The sequence below is a fragment of the Leptinotarsa decemlineata genome, unplaced genomic scaffold (genome assembly GCF_025532065.1).
Source record: "Leptinotarsa decemlineata unplaced genomic scaffold, Ldec_3_MD MMD2_P_RNA_scaffold_9, whole genome shotgun sequence".
Lineage (NCBI taxonomy): Eukaryota > Metazoa > Arthropoda > Insecta > Coleoptera > Chrysomelidae > Leptinotarsa > Leptinotarsa decemlineata.
Genome location: NW_027412536.1, coordinates 13,104,700 through 13,123,749, shown reverse-complemented (window position 1 = coordinate 13,123,749; position 19,050 = coordinate 13,104,700). Strand labels below are relative to the sequence as shown.

The window sequence follows — 19,050 nt, the reverse complement described above, 5'->3', positions numbered from 1 at the left end:
TCCTGAACGAGTTGAAATTGTTAAAAACTTTATTATCAACATAATAGTTGTGCTAGACTTACTGCTCGCCTCTTTAATAACAGGCATCCCGGGAAAAATGTGAATGATTCGTACGTTGCCAAGTTAGTCCAAAAGTTTGTCGATACCGGATCTGTCTGTTATGTGAAACACCAGCCACGGAAACCGATCAGAAATGAATCAGTGGAAGTCGCTGTTTTGGGACATGTTGAATTGGATCATACTCAAAGTACCCGTCAGCTTGCTGCAGTCTCAGGTGTCTCCCGTTCGTCCAGAATACGGATATTAAAAGCCTATAAATTTCATCCGTACAAAATTAAATTATTACAGGAACTCAATGAAGATGATCCTGATAGAAGGTTGCAATTTTGTGAATAACTGAGCCAGCTACTAATTGATGATCCGCACCTATCATTCAACACGTGCTTTTCCGATGAGAGTTCATTTTTTTTTAATGGAGCTGTGAATAGGCATAATTGCGGTTACTGGGATGACAGTAACCCACACTTATTCCGAGAGGTCCATAACCAGTACCCTCAAAAAATCAATGTCTGGTGTGGCATATTAGGTAGTCATATCGTAGGGCCACTTTTTATTCCTGGGAATTTAACTGGTGAGGTCTACCTGAACATGCTTCAAGATACAATTGATCCTCTCATAACAGTAATAATTGAAAATGACCAAAATCATAATGATGATTGGCTTCATTTCCAGCAAGATGGAGCACCTCCTCACTATGTTGCTCCGGTAAGAGAGTTTTTAGATGACCGGTTTCCTGGACGGTGGATTGGAAGGAGAGGCCCCATCGAATGGCCTGCCAGGTCACCTGATTTACTGCCTTTAGACTTTTTCCTTTGGGTACACTTGAAAAATAAATGTTTCGCTACGCAGCCCGAGTCCACAGAAAATCTTCGCTAACGAATTACAGCAGAGTGCAGAAGTATAACACCTGATATGCTACAGAATGTTAGGAATAGATTTGAACAAAATCTGTATTATTGTATTGAAGCAAATGGGTACCATTTTCAGCACTTGCTGAAGTAGGATTCTACTAAGTCAATAACACATTTCAAAGTACTGGGTTGTAGTTGTTTTTCTTCATAATACCTACATGTTTGAGTGAAATACAACAAATTAGGAATCATTGGAAAGATAATTTTGTGCCCTTTCAAATGATATATCACTCGACCCCACTTTCCATTTGAAATTTTAGGGTTGTTACCCACCCTCGCTAGGGGTTTGAAGGCACAGATAGAAAAATACATCTAAAATGTGTCCCCCTCAAAAGCAAAATTGACTTGTCCGAGCATTTTTGCGTTAAGTTACAAAAAAAGGAGAAAAGCAAGGTGCATACTTTTCGTTGGACCACTCTGTATGTGAAACAATCAACTGCGAGGAAGTATGCTTAGCTGATGATTTCAAAATTTTTTCACGTTCTCAAACTCTTAATGATTATATTGATCTTCAAAATAATCTAAACTTCATTGAAATGGTGTTCAAATAAAAAATTTGAATTGAATATTAGTAAATGTAAAGTAATGAATTTTTCAAGAAAAGTTGGAAATAATAATTTTCAGTATAATATAGAAAATATGGATCTGGTTAGAACTGACATCATACAATATTTGGGAGAAATATTTGATCGCAGAATGATTATTTTTTCCCATATTGAAATAAAAATACCTGAAGCTTTGAAAAATTTAATTTACTATCAGAAACTATACAAGTTTTGGCAATATTGCAATATTGCTGCCCTCAAATCAATATTTTATTCCTTTGTAGACTCCAAACTAGAATATGCTAGTATATTTTATTACCCTTTGTATTCCTCTCATGTTTAGAATATAGAAAAGGTTCAGAGAAAATTCCTTAAGTTTTTTATATGTATTTGGAATAGATGAGGTATATCCCGAATGTGGCATAGATGATGAAGAGTTACGTGAAATAACTACTTTTTTCAAACGGTTTGGTTAAGCTTTGTCAGTTTGGGTCAAATTTAGTAATAATTGAAGTTTGGCCCAATCTGTTGACAGATTGATCTGATATTTGGTACTAACATTTATTTTTGACAACAATACAATAAAATACATTCTGTATCAGTGTAAATCTGAAATGGCCGCAGCTACAAAATGTCGGATTACATATCGTTTCACACTTCCTCATTATGGGTATCAAAAGACTGGGCTCTTAACTTGTAGAATAGTATCACACTTTGAAAAAGATTCAAATTCAGGATGGACGCAGCTACAAAATGGCGTATTAGATATTACCTTGCAATACTAAGGCATTAAATGAACTAAACAGAATGGGAAGAATTGAGTAACAAAATTAGAAACCAAAAATTTGAAAAAAAAAATTATAATAATGATATAGATAATTTGAATTGAAGGGGTTATATTTTAAGGAGTGATTAATTTTTGGGAAAGACAGTTTTTGGCTTTCTACTACTCCATCTGATACAAAAAAAGGGATGAAAGTTACTTCTTTGCATGATCTACACATCCATGTATAGAGTTACTTATTTTCAAATTGATTACTTCCTTCCATTCTTTGGAAGATTCTCTCATCCTTTTTTTTGTATCAGATGGAGTAGTAGAAAGCCAAAAACTTTCTTTCCCAAAAATTGATCACTCCTAAAAATATAACCCCTTCAATTGAAATAAGACTCCTCTTGGCTGGGATTGAATCAAATAGGTGAATGAATGTCTGAATGTCATTACGATGTCATCGATGACATAAGCAGATCAAGCTTATTCCGTGACATTCAAAATCGTAATTCATGAATGAAGTGTGTGTATTTTCTATAATGTTATCCAATTTGGTACTGAAGAGCCTTAGGGCAAGTGTCTTAGGGCGAAACATCGGTGTATACCAGTGAGGGTGACAGTGTTCCATGTGAGTACAATTTATTACCATTTATTCAAAGTAGAACTCATGTGAATGATATCTGATTCTTATTCCACAACAAATGTTTGATATACAAACTGAGTAGAGAAAAGTATCTTCTGTATAATTCAGTGTTCATATAGAAGTATTTGTTTCGAAAGGATTTTTTTCTTTCGTGTAATTCAATGTTTATATGAAATTAGCTGTTTCAGGAGGACTTTCTTTCAGTTTGTGTCTGAAAGTTACTTCTTTGCATGATCTACACATCCATGTATAGAGTTACTTATTTTCAAATTGATTTACTTCCTTCCTTTCTTTGGAAGATTCTCTCATCCCTTTTTTGTATCAGATGGAGTAGTAGAAAGCCAAAAACTTTCTTTCCCAAAAAGATATAGATGATGTACTGAAAACTAATTCAGAAGGTCCTAGGAAGCAGTCATCACACCACTCTCCTCAGCAATCTACGGTATTGATCAGATAAAAAATAATAAAATAGTTGGGCGTAGTATTTACATATTTACTCAGGTTACGCTACGCCCAACGATTTTATTTTTTTTGTCTGATCAATACCGTACATTGGTGAGGAGAGTGGTGGGATGACTACTACTGCTGATGATTGCTAATTTTTTTATAGAGAAAAAGTTTCATTCGAATATCCCAGATCAAGAACAAATATTCCTATGAAGTCGACTGCTTATTATTGTAGTCAATATGGTATTTTTTTTTCGTAAACTGAGTAGGGAAACTTATTTAAAAAAACTTATACTTATTTGTAGTGATTTTCAGCTCCACTTTGTTCCATATTCATCAAGTTGTATAATCACCATATTAATTGTTCTGTAATATATTAGCAATAAAGTTAATATTTCCTAAACTACACCTTACGATTTCATCTCTACAAACTTCATTTGAGAAATACATCACATGTGATATAAGATATACGACAGTGTATACTTATACAATTGGGACTACCTCCATCAAATTACCTAAACCTCTACAATTTTTATATACCTAAGGTACATCTTCAATTATGATTACCTAAATCATATTACCTCACTTCTCAATGATAATACTTCTTTGGTTTTTTAAGAAAACAAGGTCAATAATAGTGATCAATTCAAATCCAGCTGGTCATTCATTAGAATGTTTGAATTTTTTAAGTTTATTAACACAAACTTAAAGTTACTTAAAAATATAAAGACAAAAAACCCGAATTCGAGAAATCAGGAATATATAAATTGAAGTGTGGAACGTGGTATATAAGGTATATAAGGTATATATTGGTCAAACTGGCAGAACATTCAGGAATCGAATTCAGGAACATCCTATGAGATATGTAAATAAGAAAACAAGTTCAACATATTCAAATCATCCTTTAGAAGAAAATCATATCTTTAACGGAGAGTTCGAAATTGTATACATACAAAATTATTTGGAAAAAATGGAAATTAATAAACTAAAAAATTCAAACATTCCAATGAATGACAAACTGGATTTAAATAGATCACCATTATTGAACTTGTTTTCCTAAAAAACCAAGGAAGTATTATTATTATTAATGTAGAAGTGAGGTAATGGGCTTAAGGTAATCATAATTGAAGAGTTACCTCAGGTATATAAAAATTGTAGAAGTTAAGGTAATTTGATGGAGGTAGTCCCAATTGTAGTTACCTGTGGTATAAAAATATACACTGTTGAAGAAGCTACTGTGTTAGCGAAACATGTCGTGATATATTTCTCAAATAAAGTTTGTAGAGATCAAATCGAAATTATTCTTATTGGTATTACTCAGTAACTAACCTTTATAGGCCATATTAGATTCCCCGTTAACGACATTTCTGTTAAACTAACCAAACAATCCACTCTCATTCGATACACCATCATCCCATCCCATTCGAAACGATTCGAGGAATTTCCTAGATAACACCTGAAGCTTAAATTCCAATTCGGTAGCTTTATCTAGAAATGGTATCATTATCAATACACCGCTTCGTTGGACAGGCAACATCTATTTAAAAAACGTATCCACCTTAGTAAGATGAAGTGAGGATACGACGTGACAAAGTGGCCAGACTTGATTGCGTTATTCAATTGTCTAAATTTTTTTGATGAGCCATTAGTTTTTCGAACGGTGATTATACTGTTTAGTTTTCTAGAGCATATCCTATTCGAGATTATTGAAAATATTTAACGAGAGTGAAAGAATACAATGATATACTCATTTTACAGGATTATGATATCGATGCATTTTTTATACAGTGATTTCTACACTGACTGTGATAGCATAGTGTTATCACCAAAAATTTTAAATACTTATTAACCTGAAGATGCCGAAACGTACGTTATTACTGTATCATTAAAAATGTAGAGTATCTCAAACTTTATTTGACCGAATCTGCCATGGAATTTCAATAAATAATAACATCGCTATATTCCACAAATGTTGCGGTTTGTGGCTTATTCACATACACCTGGACTTGAGAAAACTCCTCGGTGATCAGTTGACATCACCTCCACGTTAAGGTGCGTATTCACCAAAAAAGCGAGCATGAGCGAGCATGAACGAGCATTCGTGTATGTTTGCTCGTGTTCGCTCATGTTAGCTTGTATTTGCTCGACATATTGATGTTTTGTCCACACGAGAGCGAATATCTTCAAGTTCGTAGTCGTACTTGATCCATCTACTTTGTGCGCCTTCTTCTCGATCTTTTCTGAACGCGAACAAGCATACGTTTTCTCGCTCGCTAGCCCGTACTCACCGTACGATTATTGATGCAGAATGGTCGTTGACTCTTGTTCGCTCGTGCTCGCTTTTTTGGTGAATACGCACCTTTAGATACCCTGTCCTTGAATCGCTCATGCAGAATATCCAATGAGGCATGAGCTGTGTGGCACATAGCGCCGTCCTGTGGAAACTACGTGTTGTTGATATCCAGATCATCCAATATAGGCCAAAAGGAGTTGATAATCATCGACCTATAGTGCTCTCCGTTGACAGTGATGATCTGGCTAATGTCGTTCTCAAAGAAATATAGACCGATAACGCCGCCAGCCCAAAATCCACACTAAACAGTGACTTTTTCGGGATGCATTGGACGCTCTTGGATCTCATGTGGATTGGTACCGTCCCACATTCGAAAATTCTGTTTGTTATCGTACCGATTTATCCAGAAGTGGGCCCCATCGCTGAAGATGATTTTTCGATGAAGTTGCAGTTGCTAACTGCTCCAGAACCCAGTTAGCGAACACAATTCGTTGTCTTTGATCGTTCAACTTTAGTTCCTGGGTCAGTTGAATTTTATACGGATGTAAGCCAAGTCACAACCCAAAATTCGCCAAGTTGTAGTCTGCGAAAGGCCAAGTTCTTGTGAGCGTCGCGAAATTGACTGCTTAGGATTTTCCTCCACACTCCACTGTATTGTTATTGCACATAATTTCAATTACTACCTGTTATGATATACAATTTTCACCAGTAATTAGTTCGTAAGAAAGTTAACAACAGACTATTTCGAATGGTACCTTAATGGTTGTTCATAGATCTGATAAATCATTTTTTTAATTCCAAACATTCGGAGGCAACTAAACACTTACTTTAATGTACCAGTCTAAATAATTTCAATCATTCACTACTTATTCTATAGAAGTGATACTAGACTTATCCGGTCTATAAAACCCAATATGTGAAATATTTTCCTTGTAGCTATAGTACGTCTAGTTTGACAAACATACTTTGTTTGCAATCGCCATGGTTCATTTCGTAAATCCCACACTTTTTCGTCATCTCATCTTTCGAGTTGCCCAAAATTTGTTGAATTTTTTTAAGGACAGAACACGAGCACTACGAACAATCCTAAAGTCGCTCTAAAAGCGGTGCCTGTGCAAAAGTAGCGATTCACATTGCATTTGAATCGCTGGAGAATAAATTCATTTGGAAAAACGTTCTCAGGAAGTTCATTCCACATAAACGCAGTTCTCCAAATGAAACAGTTCTTAAACAGTGAAGTTCGAGGTGTACTGAGTTGAGCCTCAAAACAATGAGCAGCCAAAGTCCGTCGCGTATTTCTGATATGTACCGCTCTTTGTGGAATCGAATGTGCCAAGTCACTTGAACACTTACCGTGAAAGTATCAATAGAAGAGAGGCAAATCCCCGATCTTTCTTCGATGTTCCAGACTATAAAGGTTGCTAGTGATGTTCGCGTCTCCAATCAGGCGGATGGCTCTTTTCTGAATGGAATTCAGCATCTTCAGGGTATGTTTGGGGGCGGAGCTCCATACATGAGAACATTATTTCAAAGAAGGTCTGATGTGAGCTTTATAAAGCATCAAAAGTTGCTGAGGTGTTTACAGTTTTCTGGTTCGGAACAGTGATCCAAGCTTTTGAGAAGCAGCCTTCGCAATTTCAGAGACATGATTGTGCCAAGACATATTGGTTTCCATTTCAACCCCCAACAAACTTATCAAAGCAGAGAGCGAAATTGTCTGTCCTGTATGAGCAGTTTTGATAGCCACTTTCATAAAAAAAAATTGAAATTTTGTACCAATCCGTTGGTGTATTTCGGTTTATATGAAAAAACTATAAATATTGAGTCTTGTCTTCTTGAAGAGTCGAGGATTGACGAAGATACCCTGTAAAGAGTGCTCATTAACGTATTAACTATGTTTCTAACCCTTAATTTCAGCTATGTAGCAGTATGTGCAGTACATGACAGCAAGTTTATAATATATATGCTTTCGAAAGATTAGGAATCAAAAAATATGAAATGAGATGTATGAACAGCGACAAAGGTTCCCTTTATTAGATCCCAAGTGAGTGGGTTTATTCGACCCTCCACCGCAACCCGCAAGGGTTTATTGTGGCTTCTCTTTCTTACAGCTCGTTAATTGCTATCTTACGTATCAATATGCCAAATAACCCCATTAGGTGAGGGATCGTTAGTCCAGATAAACCTGAAAGTATTAATATACCCATAATAATTTAGTTTCAGTCATCTCTTGATGATGGTTAGTGGGTTACAGTAACGCATGTCCAGATACCATATTTTGTTCTGGTGTAGAACGCATTTTTTTAATGAGCCTTGCATATTTTGCTCTATTTTGACTGGAAGTGACTAAACGCCTACAACATATTGTTTCAGGTTACTGATTAAATGAAATAATGAATGAATAAATGAATGTACCTCAGAAAATGATATACATTGTTGAATGAAAAGTGGGGTCTTGCACGATAGGTTTTTTAATTATGTTTTATTTTTGGAAATCAGATCATCCGTTGCTAAGTAATCAACAGTGTTATACTCTTTTTAAAAATCTGCAAATTCACCCTATTTCATTTCAATAAACGTTAAAAATATTCACCAGTCACTTCTCGACAATAATTTAATCCTCTTACCTTTTTCTATCCACGACTTCTAAAGTAAACGGGTAATTTCAGATGTCACGTATCTCCATTAAAACATTGGAGGTGTCATATCAGATGATCTAATGAGCAAGTCTAAGAAACCATGTCTGTCTGTCTAGCTTGTTTCGGCAAGATAACGTACCGTCTCATCACGACAGGTTGGGTCAAAAGTGAGTGGCTAAATGACAATCATTCAAACTGGTCCGGACAAACGTGGTCCTATAAAATGGCCTGCTAGATCACCGGATACGATGATCTTAGATTTTTTTTTGAAATTCGTGATATCTTAAGTATCAGCAGAAAGGAGGTGTACTCTTATAATACAAGATATTCCAATAATTCCATAAAATTAACTATCCTCTTCAAGGAAAAGCTACAAAAAGTTATATAATAATATTACTTTTTTTGAAATTTATAAAAAGTTTGAAACTTACTGTTGGTGAGGACGACCGTGTCAAAAATGATGTAAAATTTACTACATTATATTGATGTATTATTTGTATGAATATCACGTCCTTTCTGACACGGCCATCCTCACCAACAGTAAGTTTTATACACTTTTTATATTTCAAAAAGTTTTACTATCATGAGGTTTCAGTTAATTAAAGGGTACTATTTAGTTATACTCTTTGGCATATGTCGAGCTATTATCTTTACTGCCTTAATCAGGACAACTGTAATATACATAAGTATATTCATACATAAGTAATTACATATTATCTGAAACATTTCTGACTTACTATCGTGAGTATGAATGAAAAATGGATCTATATGGAAACAGGAAAAACATTGATGAAATGAAATGATGGAACTGACTCATTTTTAAATCAGGGAGGAGAATTTTGAATAGAGGGTGATATATCTGCGTTTTCCTTTTCAATTTTTCAAAATGAACGTATAAATTTTACTGAGATTGTTTAGGTATTATCTTTTATTCATTATTTATCTCAGCCATTTCTAAAAATTATCTATTCAGAGAATTCTTTTCATTATGTAAAATTATTATTATAACATATAGTAGTATATAAATATATAGTGTCACCTTCTTTCTATCAAGATATAGAAATAAGGCGATAATTACTTTCGGCTAGCTTTTTCAGGGCGGCAAGGGCGTAGGTCGTTACAAGGTGAAGGTTCTCAGAAATCCAATTTTTGACTGAGAATAAGCTTGATTTACCTTGATGTTACTTTGGACGCCATCTACAGTTTTTAAAGTGGTTTCAAACTCATTCTCAGACCCGTCTCTGTAGAAAGACTTTCTTGGGTGTCTGAAATCCCCAAAATGCAAATGATACAAATCAATTTGTTTTATTAATTTAATTTGTTTGTTGGGATCACTTCATATGAAATAAAGTTTGCTACAATTTATTATGAAATACCAAAATTGAACACAGATGGGAACACTGTCCCTTTTTACATTTCAATACTTGAATAAAAATTACCGTATAGTTTCTTACCTAAGGATGAATGCATTCAAACCTTTTTTGTATTAAGAATAATTTCCATAAAGACTAGTTTAACTCCTTTTATCTGCCCAGTGATAAGAATGTGGTGGTAGCTCCCAGAGATCTCTAACGTGGAATTCAGGTCCGATGAAACTTATAGGTTTCCTTCCATTGTCATATGATTAAAAAAAAAAAAACACAAAACTCCTCAAAAAAAACTTTCTTGCTTTGTCTTCCACTTTTTTTATGCATACTAATCTTCCTGTATACCAAACCTGTATACCAATTTTTCTATGTATACTAATTTTTTTCCAAGTATACTAATTTTTCTAATTATACTAATTTTTCTAATTATACTATTTTTTCTGGCAGAACTAAAAGAGACAGAAAGAGAAATGAAATTACCTCTTAAATGTGTCTAAAAAAAATATATATTTTTATATTTCTCGTGAAGCTAGTTGAGATTATTACTTAAATGAAAATAATGATATTAGATATTTACCTCTTGACTTATTAATATGGAATTCACTATCTTATAAGGTTTTCAGAATCTTTTAATTGTTAACCTCACATGAGTTCTCAGCGGCGCCAGGACAGAAAATGGCCAAGCACTTCCGTCCTCTCCAATTCCAAAATTCTAATTTCAATAAAAAACATTTCCTATTTTCTAAAGGTTACCAACAATTTGGAACATAAATCCCAAACGAAAATTCGCGCTTGCGCTATGACCCATATTTTCCACTAAATGATCATCTGAGAATCCATGTTAATAAAACACAAACTAGACAAGTGTCTCTCAATTCTACCGCCTGATTTACTAAAAATGAAGAAGAAGAGAACAAAGCAGTGTCACTGTTATCGTTCTTTTCACATAACCAAAACAGGACTGGATTTATTTACAAATTAAATCAATAATAAAAGATACTTTTCGGTTGAACGCCGCATCAAAGATCTCGGTGAGCTGTGAAAATAAAAGTATTATACATCGAGAAATCACAATTTATGTATGTCTTCAATAACACAAATTTATATGGTTTACAAGTAATAATTGAATGGAAAAAAGGTACACTTTATTCTTCTTTGATGAAGAAAGTAACGATTACACAATTGTAAACGTTACATTACCCCCTTTCTTGGAAAGAAAAATTTGTGTAACACAAATTTTTCTATAAATCACACTAATACTTCGCCAATCGATAGGCCAGACGCATACTTATAACTCAAGATAGAAAGCTCCATATCACAAAGTTAAAAATAAATAACATCAACACTTATAACAGCTTCAGAAGGCAGTCGTCAAATAAAATTAGCTAAGAAAATTCCATTTTGAAGCAAACCAATATGATGATCTTCCCAACATGGTGACAGGTCATCCATATGTTGAGAAACCAGTACTGAAAGTTCCATATCAAATAATCCCAACATGAATGAATGGTGGCGCTAGTCATTAAAGTAAGTATAACTTTATCTCTACTAGCAGAAACAGTGGTCTTACTGTCATGGATTCTTCCATATAACTAACCAAACGTAGGTTACGAAATCCTCCACTAGCTAGGGACATGCCAAGTCCAAGTTGCTTTAGACCCAATGTCAGAGATAGCTAGCCTCTACCTCACAAATGTTTTCACTGGAGTATGTTCCAGACATAAACATGCATAATGTCATTTCAGAAAAAGATTGGCCAAATCTCCCTGAAATTATTCACCACCATGTAACTTATGATGCAAAAAAAATCTGCATATCCAGCAAGCAATTTTATTCACATTCCTAATCTAAAATTATATACAATTATTTACAGTTAAGTATAGGTATACTTGCATTTAATCAGTGAAGTTGATCAGACTTCAAAGCAAATATGTCGTGTAGATTACGACAAGTCCTACACATCTACGTGTAGTTACTATTTCATTGCATACTTGTACAAGATTTTCCAAATATTATTTACACTTACCTAAGGTTACCTACTCAAGGTTACCTACCCAAGGTTAGGCTAAGTGACCTTACCAATTAACATGAATATTACCATTTTTATTCATCAATAACTATCAATCTTTCTTCCGGGGATACTCGCATAGACTTTTTAATCAAACCTACTATAATTTATTTTAAATCTCATAAAATTAAGTTATTCTGTCCGAAATAATCTAGGAATATTTTCATTACTTAAATGAATTCATAAATTATAATATTTCTCCAGAAATGATTCAGACAAAAATAATTTACAAATCAAGGTTGTACAAAGTCATTGAGTGGGCAACTAGTTTCAAAAAATAAAAACCAATTTATTTTTGAACAAGGAAAATGAAAATTAAATTTTCAATCAAGAAAGAATTGAAGTCAGCATTATTACACCTCAATTGGCCAAATCACAATCTGACCCAAAATATGGCTTGAGATTAGAAACATGCCACGTCCCAGCCGGTGTATTATCAAGATTACTCAACTCGTAAGCCACTTTCGATAAAACCCTTTTGATTTTGCACAATACAAACTTAGGAGCTAGTTTACTAGAAAATTGATTAGCAGCATCTGATAAAGTGAAATTTTGCTTCCAGACCTTTTCACCAACACTAAAAATATGTTCACGCTTTCTTAGATTGTAGTATTTTGCATTTTTCTTATAAGATTCAGAAAGCTTCTCCTGAACTTTCTTATAAATTGGAGGGAGTTTTTCCAGTTCCTCAGAATAAACTTTTCTGGCTTCTTCATTATTATTTAATTCAAAATCCAAGTCATCTCCATAATAGTCTCCTGAGACAGGGGTTATTCTTCCAAAATTTAAGAAATTCGGACTAAAACCAGTCACTTCATGAACGGCAGAATTCATAGCATGCTGAATTCTTAATGTCTCTTTATCCCAGTCTTTATGATATTCTTTTATGAAACATCGTATTGCAGTTCCAATGGTACGATTGTTTCTTTCTGTTGGATTGTTTTGTGGAAAATACCTACAATTGTACCAAACTTTCGAGATTTTATGTTTTTCAATAAAATCCTTGAACACTTTGCCTTTATGGGTTGAAGCATTATCTAATAATAATATTTGAGGAAAGCCAAAAGTTAAGAACACTTCTTCTAAGAAATTCGTAATCGCCTGCGCAGTTGCATTTCTGACAGGTTTCATTACTACATATTTTGAAAAATAGTCTGAAGCCACGATTAGAAATTTATTTCCTTTATTACTCCTAGGGAATGGACCCATTACATCGGTACTAACTAATTGAAATGGAAAGCTTACTCTCTTTTCTGCTCCCATTAAACCAAAACGACTTGAATTTAAAGTCTTTTGACTACTACATACTTGACATTGACGGACATATTTGAGAACATCTTTTCTCATTTGTGGCCAATAAAAATTTTCAGTAATTCTCTTTAAAGTTTTAAAAAATCCTAGATGACTTGCAGTTGGCAAATCATGGCAATCAGAAATAATTTTCTGCCTTTCAGAAAATGGGACTAATAATTTCCATTCTGAAATATTAGATTTTAACGCTATTTTTCTGGCTGTATGCTTGAAAACATATCCATCTTTTATCATCCAATTACTGTACTTTTCAGGATATTTATTTATACTATCTTTTAGTTTTAGGTACCACGGTTCAAGTTTATCTAATGAAACCCCCAAAATATTTATTTCTATAGGAAGAGGAGCTCGAGATAGAGCGTCTGGAGTGACATGGAGTTTACCCTTTCTATGGATTACTTCAAAATCAAATACAGATAGTCTCATTGCCCATCGACTGAGTCTACCTGAACTACTAGACATTTTTGAAAGATATTTTAAACTGGCATGGTCTGTTATAACCTTGAAATGAACCCCTTCAATATAGGGTCGGAATTTCTCCAACGAAAATATTAGAGCTAAACACTCACGCTCTGTGGTTGAGTAGTTTCGCTCTGCCCGATTCAAACTCCGGCTTGCGTATGCAATTACCTTTTCCTCACCATTTTGAATTTGGGTGAGTACTCCACCTAATCCTGTATCACTAGCATCTGCTTGAACAGTAAACTCTAAAGAAAAGTTAGGAGCTGTTAGAATTGGTGATGAAACTAATTTCTGTTTAATTTCGATAAAAGCTTTTTCTGATGATTCATTCCAAGTAATTGCCTGTTTTTTATGTCTGCCTTTCAATAATTCATTCAGTGGACTTATCAAAGTACTAAAGTGGGGAATAAAACGCCTGTACCAGGAACACATTCCTACAAAACGTTTAATCTCAGTTGTAGTTTGAGGTCTAGGATATTCAACCATTGCTTTAATTTTCTCAGGGGACGTTCTTAATCCTCTGTGATCTACCACAAAACCTAAATATTGCAAAGATTCTCTAAAAAATTTGCACTTCGTAAGATTAACCGTTAAATTTGCATCTAATAAGCGTCTATGGACTTCTTTCAATAGAGCTATGTGTTCAGAAAAAGTTGAAGTACACATCACAATGTCATCTAAGTAAACAAAAACTTTTGGTTGTAGTTCTGGACCTAGTATCCTATCCATTAATCTCTGCATAATAGCAGCTGAATTAGATAGACCGAATGGGAGGCGTTTGTGGTGAAACAATCCTCGCCCTGGTATAGAGAAAGCTGTTTTTTCTTTACTCTCATTATCCAATGGAATTTGCCAAAAACCAGCCCGAAGATCTATCGTAGAGATAAATTTTGCATTATTTAGCATATTTAGAATATCATCAACTAAAGGAAGTGGATATGAATCTTTTTTTGTTATTTCATTTAGAGCCCTTCCGTCAAAACAAAATCTAAAATCACCATTAGCTTTCTTTACTAATAATACTGGAGAACTCCAGGGGCTAAATGAAGGTTCTACTATATCCAAAGCAAGCATTCTATCCAACTCCTTGTTAAGATTTTCTAACATATATGGAGACATACGGTATTGTCTCTTTTTAAACGGAGGATGATCTCCTGTTTCAATATGAGCTGTTATTTTATCCGTAAAACCTAAACGATCTTCATAAGAAATAGATTTGAATAAATTAATAACCTTTTTCATTTCCAACACCTGTTCTTTACTAAGATTTTTACAAATTCCTACATTCAAATTATTTTCTTCAGGAACTTCTGACAAAATACTAATTTCCATTCCTAGATTGCTATGAATATTCCATGTACTATTTTTAAAATCAATTGTTAACTCAAATTGTTTTAAAAAATCACTCCCTAATATAAGTCCACATTGAAGAGACGGTATTACAGACACTTTAACTATTTTACAAACATCTTTTAGACATAGGGGTAGCTCACAAATACCTATTACATTTTGTTGTTTACCATCAGCAGTAGTAACAATTCCATGTTTAGTTTTATCTAATTTAATTTTATGCTTTTTCAACAAATCTAAGGAATGTTTACCTAAGCAACTTATATTGGCTCCACTGTCAAGCAAAGATATAATTTGATCATTGTAAATATCAACCGATATGTATGGTCTATTGTCAAAAGGTTTGGAAATGCAAAGAGGTGACAAAATTTCTTTATTCTCATTATTCAAAACATTAGGTTTAATTAAACTTGGTACCGATATTCTGTGAGAATTTTGAAAATGAGAGAAAGGGGTCCTTTTTCTAAATCTATATTTTTTAGAACTTCCACATTCATAACCATCACTTCTCACTAAACTTTGACGACTTGACAAAGTCGTCATCCTCATACGTTTTTTGGATTACAAGAAGGGCAATTCAATTTGGTAAAGTCTGGTTTACCACAATTATAACAATACTTTTTAGGTGGCTCTCTACAATCTCTTTTAATATGACCAATTTTTCCACAACCAAAACACTTACTAGAAGAAGGTTTAATGTTTGTATACTTTTGAGAAGAAGAAGGATTATTTGACTTATTATTCACTACACTTGCATGAGCATTTGATGAACTGAATGATTTCTTCTCATTTCTCCAACCTCTTGATCCAAAACTATCTCTTTTATTTTCAGGAAATGATTCTACATAAGCAAGATCTGTTTCCAAGCAACTCAAAGATTTTGGATGAGTGTATTTTTGTTTAATTCTAGAAGCTTCATCAATTCTTTTACAAAAACCTATCAGTTCTGAAGGGCTATTGATGTCTTGTAAGACTAAATGATCTATATATTTTGGTAAAATATTCCTTCTTATTATTTTTAAACATTCTAGGTGATTTACCGGTTGATTCAATCTACTAAAAAGACCTTGCATTGTTGCAACATAAATATCAATAGGCTCATCTCGACCTTGAGTACGATTTTTAATTTCTTCTAGAAGTTTCTCATCATAACATGTAGGCAAAAAGGCACTTTCCATACGAGTTACTAATTGTTGCCAGTTAAACACTTCATGTTTAATTGACCTATACCATATTAAAGCTCTTCCTGTGAATAAATCTATACAGGAATTGAAAAGTTCTAGTTCCGAAACATTACGAGATTGCGAAAGTTCATTCACTCTTTCAAGAAAAGACTTTAAACTAGTTGAACCGTCGAATTGAATTCCCCATTTGTAAACAGGAACTTGTTTTCCTAAACCAGGAGAAATTGCGGAAAACAATTGTGCAGGGTCTGAAACAACATTCATTGCAAGCTTTGCATCTAACTCAATGCAACTAGCATTTGCATGATTTTTATAATCTGAATAAAGAATTCTGCTTTCTTCAGGACGCTCTGGAATTTTAAAGCGATTTACTCTACCGGTTAAAGAAGTTAATCTTGATTCTATTATTTTATACATGGGATCATTTTTTGAAGCTTTGAAATTAAGTATTAAAGATTCCAAATCGGACAGAGTTTTATCAATGAAAATTTTTTCATCTTCTGCTACAAAATTATTATCCTGCAGTATTGTTGACACCGTTTCTGTTGACAACAATCTCCCCAAAATTATTCTTTTAGATGTTAAAGTTTTTCTACTAGCTACTACGTTACGAATACGTAGTTCGTAATCTATTTCTTCCTCACTGAGATATAAAGGTTCCATTTTTCCATCCATTTTAACCACAAAAATTTCACAACTACAAAAATAATAAAAAGAATTTTTTCAAGGATATGAACTAATATGAAATTAACTCTAAAAGGTTCGTGAAGACGTACCACCAATATAATATATTTTATTTGCAATTGACAATCTCACACCCTAATCAAATTTCTGTGAACCTTCAAACCAAAAGTAATCTAGGCCCCACGTTGGGCGCCATTTTAATGTCACCTTCTTTCTATCAAGATATAGAAATAAGGCGATAATTACTTTCGGCTAGCTTTTTCAGGGCGGCAAGGGCGTAGGTCGTTACAAGGTGAAGGTTCTCAGAAATCCAATTTTTGACTGAGAATAAGCTTGATTTACCTTGATGTTACTTTGGACGCCATCTACAGTTTTTAAAGTGGTTTCAAACTCATTCTCAGACCCGTCTCTGTAGAAAGACTTTCTTGGGTGTCTGAAATCCCCAAAATGCAAATGATACAAATCAATTTGTTTTATTAATTTAATTTGTTTGTTGGGATCACTTCATATGAAATAAAGTTTGCTACAATTTATTATGAAATACCAAAATTGAACACAGATGGGAACACTGTCCCTTTTTACATTTCAATACTTGAATAAAAATTACCGTATAGTTTCTTACCTAAGGATGAATGCATTCAAACCTTTTTTGTATTAAGAATAATTTCCATAAAGACTAGTTTAACTCCTTTTATCTGCCCAGTGATAAGAATGTGGTGGTAGCTCCCAGAGATCTCTAACGTGGAATTCAGGTCCGATGAAACTTATAGGTTTCCTTCCATTGTCATATGATTAAAAAAAAAAAAACACAAAACTCCTCAAAAAAAACTTTCTTGCTTTGTCTTCCACTTTTTTTATGCATACTAATCTTCCTGTATACCAAACCTGTATACCAATTTTTCTATGTATACTAATTTTTTCCAAGTATACTAATTTTTCTAATTATACTAATTTTTCTAATTATACTATTTTTTCTGGCAGAACTAAAAGAGACAGAAAGAGAAATGAAATTACCTCTTAAATGTGTCTAAAAAAAATATATATTTTTATATTTCTCGTGAAGCTAGTTGAGATTATTACTTAAATGAAAATAATGATATTAGATATTTACCTCTTGACTTATTAATATGGAATTCACTATCTTATAAGGTTTTCAGAATCTTTTAATTGTTAACCTCACATGAGTTCTCAGCGGCGCCAGGACAGAAAATGGCCAAGCACTTCCGTCCTCTCCAATTCCAAAATTCTAATTTCAATAAAAAACATTTCCTATTTTCTAAAGGTTACCAACAATTTGGAACATAAATCCCAAACGAAAATTCGCGCTTGCGCTATGACCCATATTTTCCACTAAATGATCATCTGAGAATCCATGTTAATAAAACACAAACTAGACAAGTGTCTCTCAATTCTACCGCCTGATTTACTAAAAATGAAGAAGAAGAGAACAAAGCAGTGTCACTGTTATCGTTCTTTTCACATAACCAAAACAGGACTGGATTTATTTACAAATTAAATCAATAATAAAAGATACTTTTCGGTTGAACGCCGCATCAAAGATCTCGGTGAGCTGTGAAAATAAAAGTATTATACATCGAGAAATCACAATTTATGTATGTCTTCAATAACACAAATTTATATGGTTTACAAGTAATAATTGAATGGAAAAAAGGTACACTTTATTCTTCTTTGATGAAGAAAGTAACGATTACACAATTGTAAACGTTACAATAGTATAGTATATAGTACTGAATAACATGATCTGCCAAGACACATCTTCTTTACTCTATAGTCTATACCAATATTATAAATGTGAAAGTTTATGAGGATGAATAAATGTATGTATGTTTGTGGCTAAACAACTGAACGGATTTACTGAACTTTACATAAATACAGCTTATACATCAGAATAACGTCTACGCTACAATTTACAAAGGTTTTGTATAATTTTGGTCATAATATAACGACAAGTTTAGATAAGTTGGAAAAATTCTTGCTCCCTGAGAGCTATCTTAGTGGGCGTTGCTTATACCGATGGAGTTTCAAGCAGATAATTTACCGTAAGATTGTTTATCTTAAATAGTTCTAAATAAAATTCCGCGATAGTATATATCTATCTACCTCTTATGTGGTAGTCACTATAAGCAAAATACTGAACCATAAATACAATTAAATTGGATACTTTTTTACAATGCACATTCTAGAATATCTGTCAAATTCTTTTAGAAATTGATACAACTGTCGTTTCAAGATATAGAAAAATTTTGTCTTTTACAATAAGTAATTTGGATGAATCGTTCGAGAGCTATCACGATAA

General features: G+C 33.4%; 1 long non-coding RNA gene across 1 annotated transcript; it reads right to left on the bottom strand.

The window, feature by feature from the left end:
• Positions 1-9,606: 9,606 nt before the first annotated feature.
• LOC111507404 (uncharacterized) lies at positions 9,607-18,460 on the bottom strand. The gene is made up of 3 exons (XR_012464411.1): positions 17,845-18,460; positions 10,252-17,716; positions 9,607-10,123 (listed from the first exon to the last, which is right to left on the bottom strand). It is a non-coding gene; the product is annotated as an uncharacterized lncRNA (long non-coding RNA).
• Between the last annotated feature and the right edge of the window lie 590 nt (positions 18,461-19,050).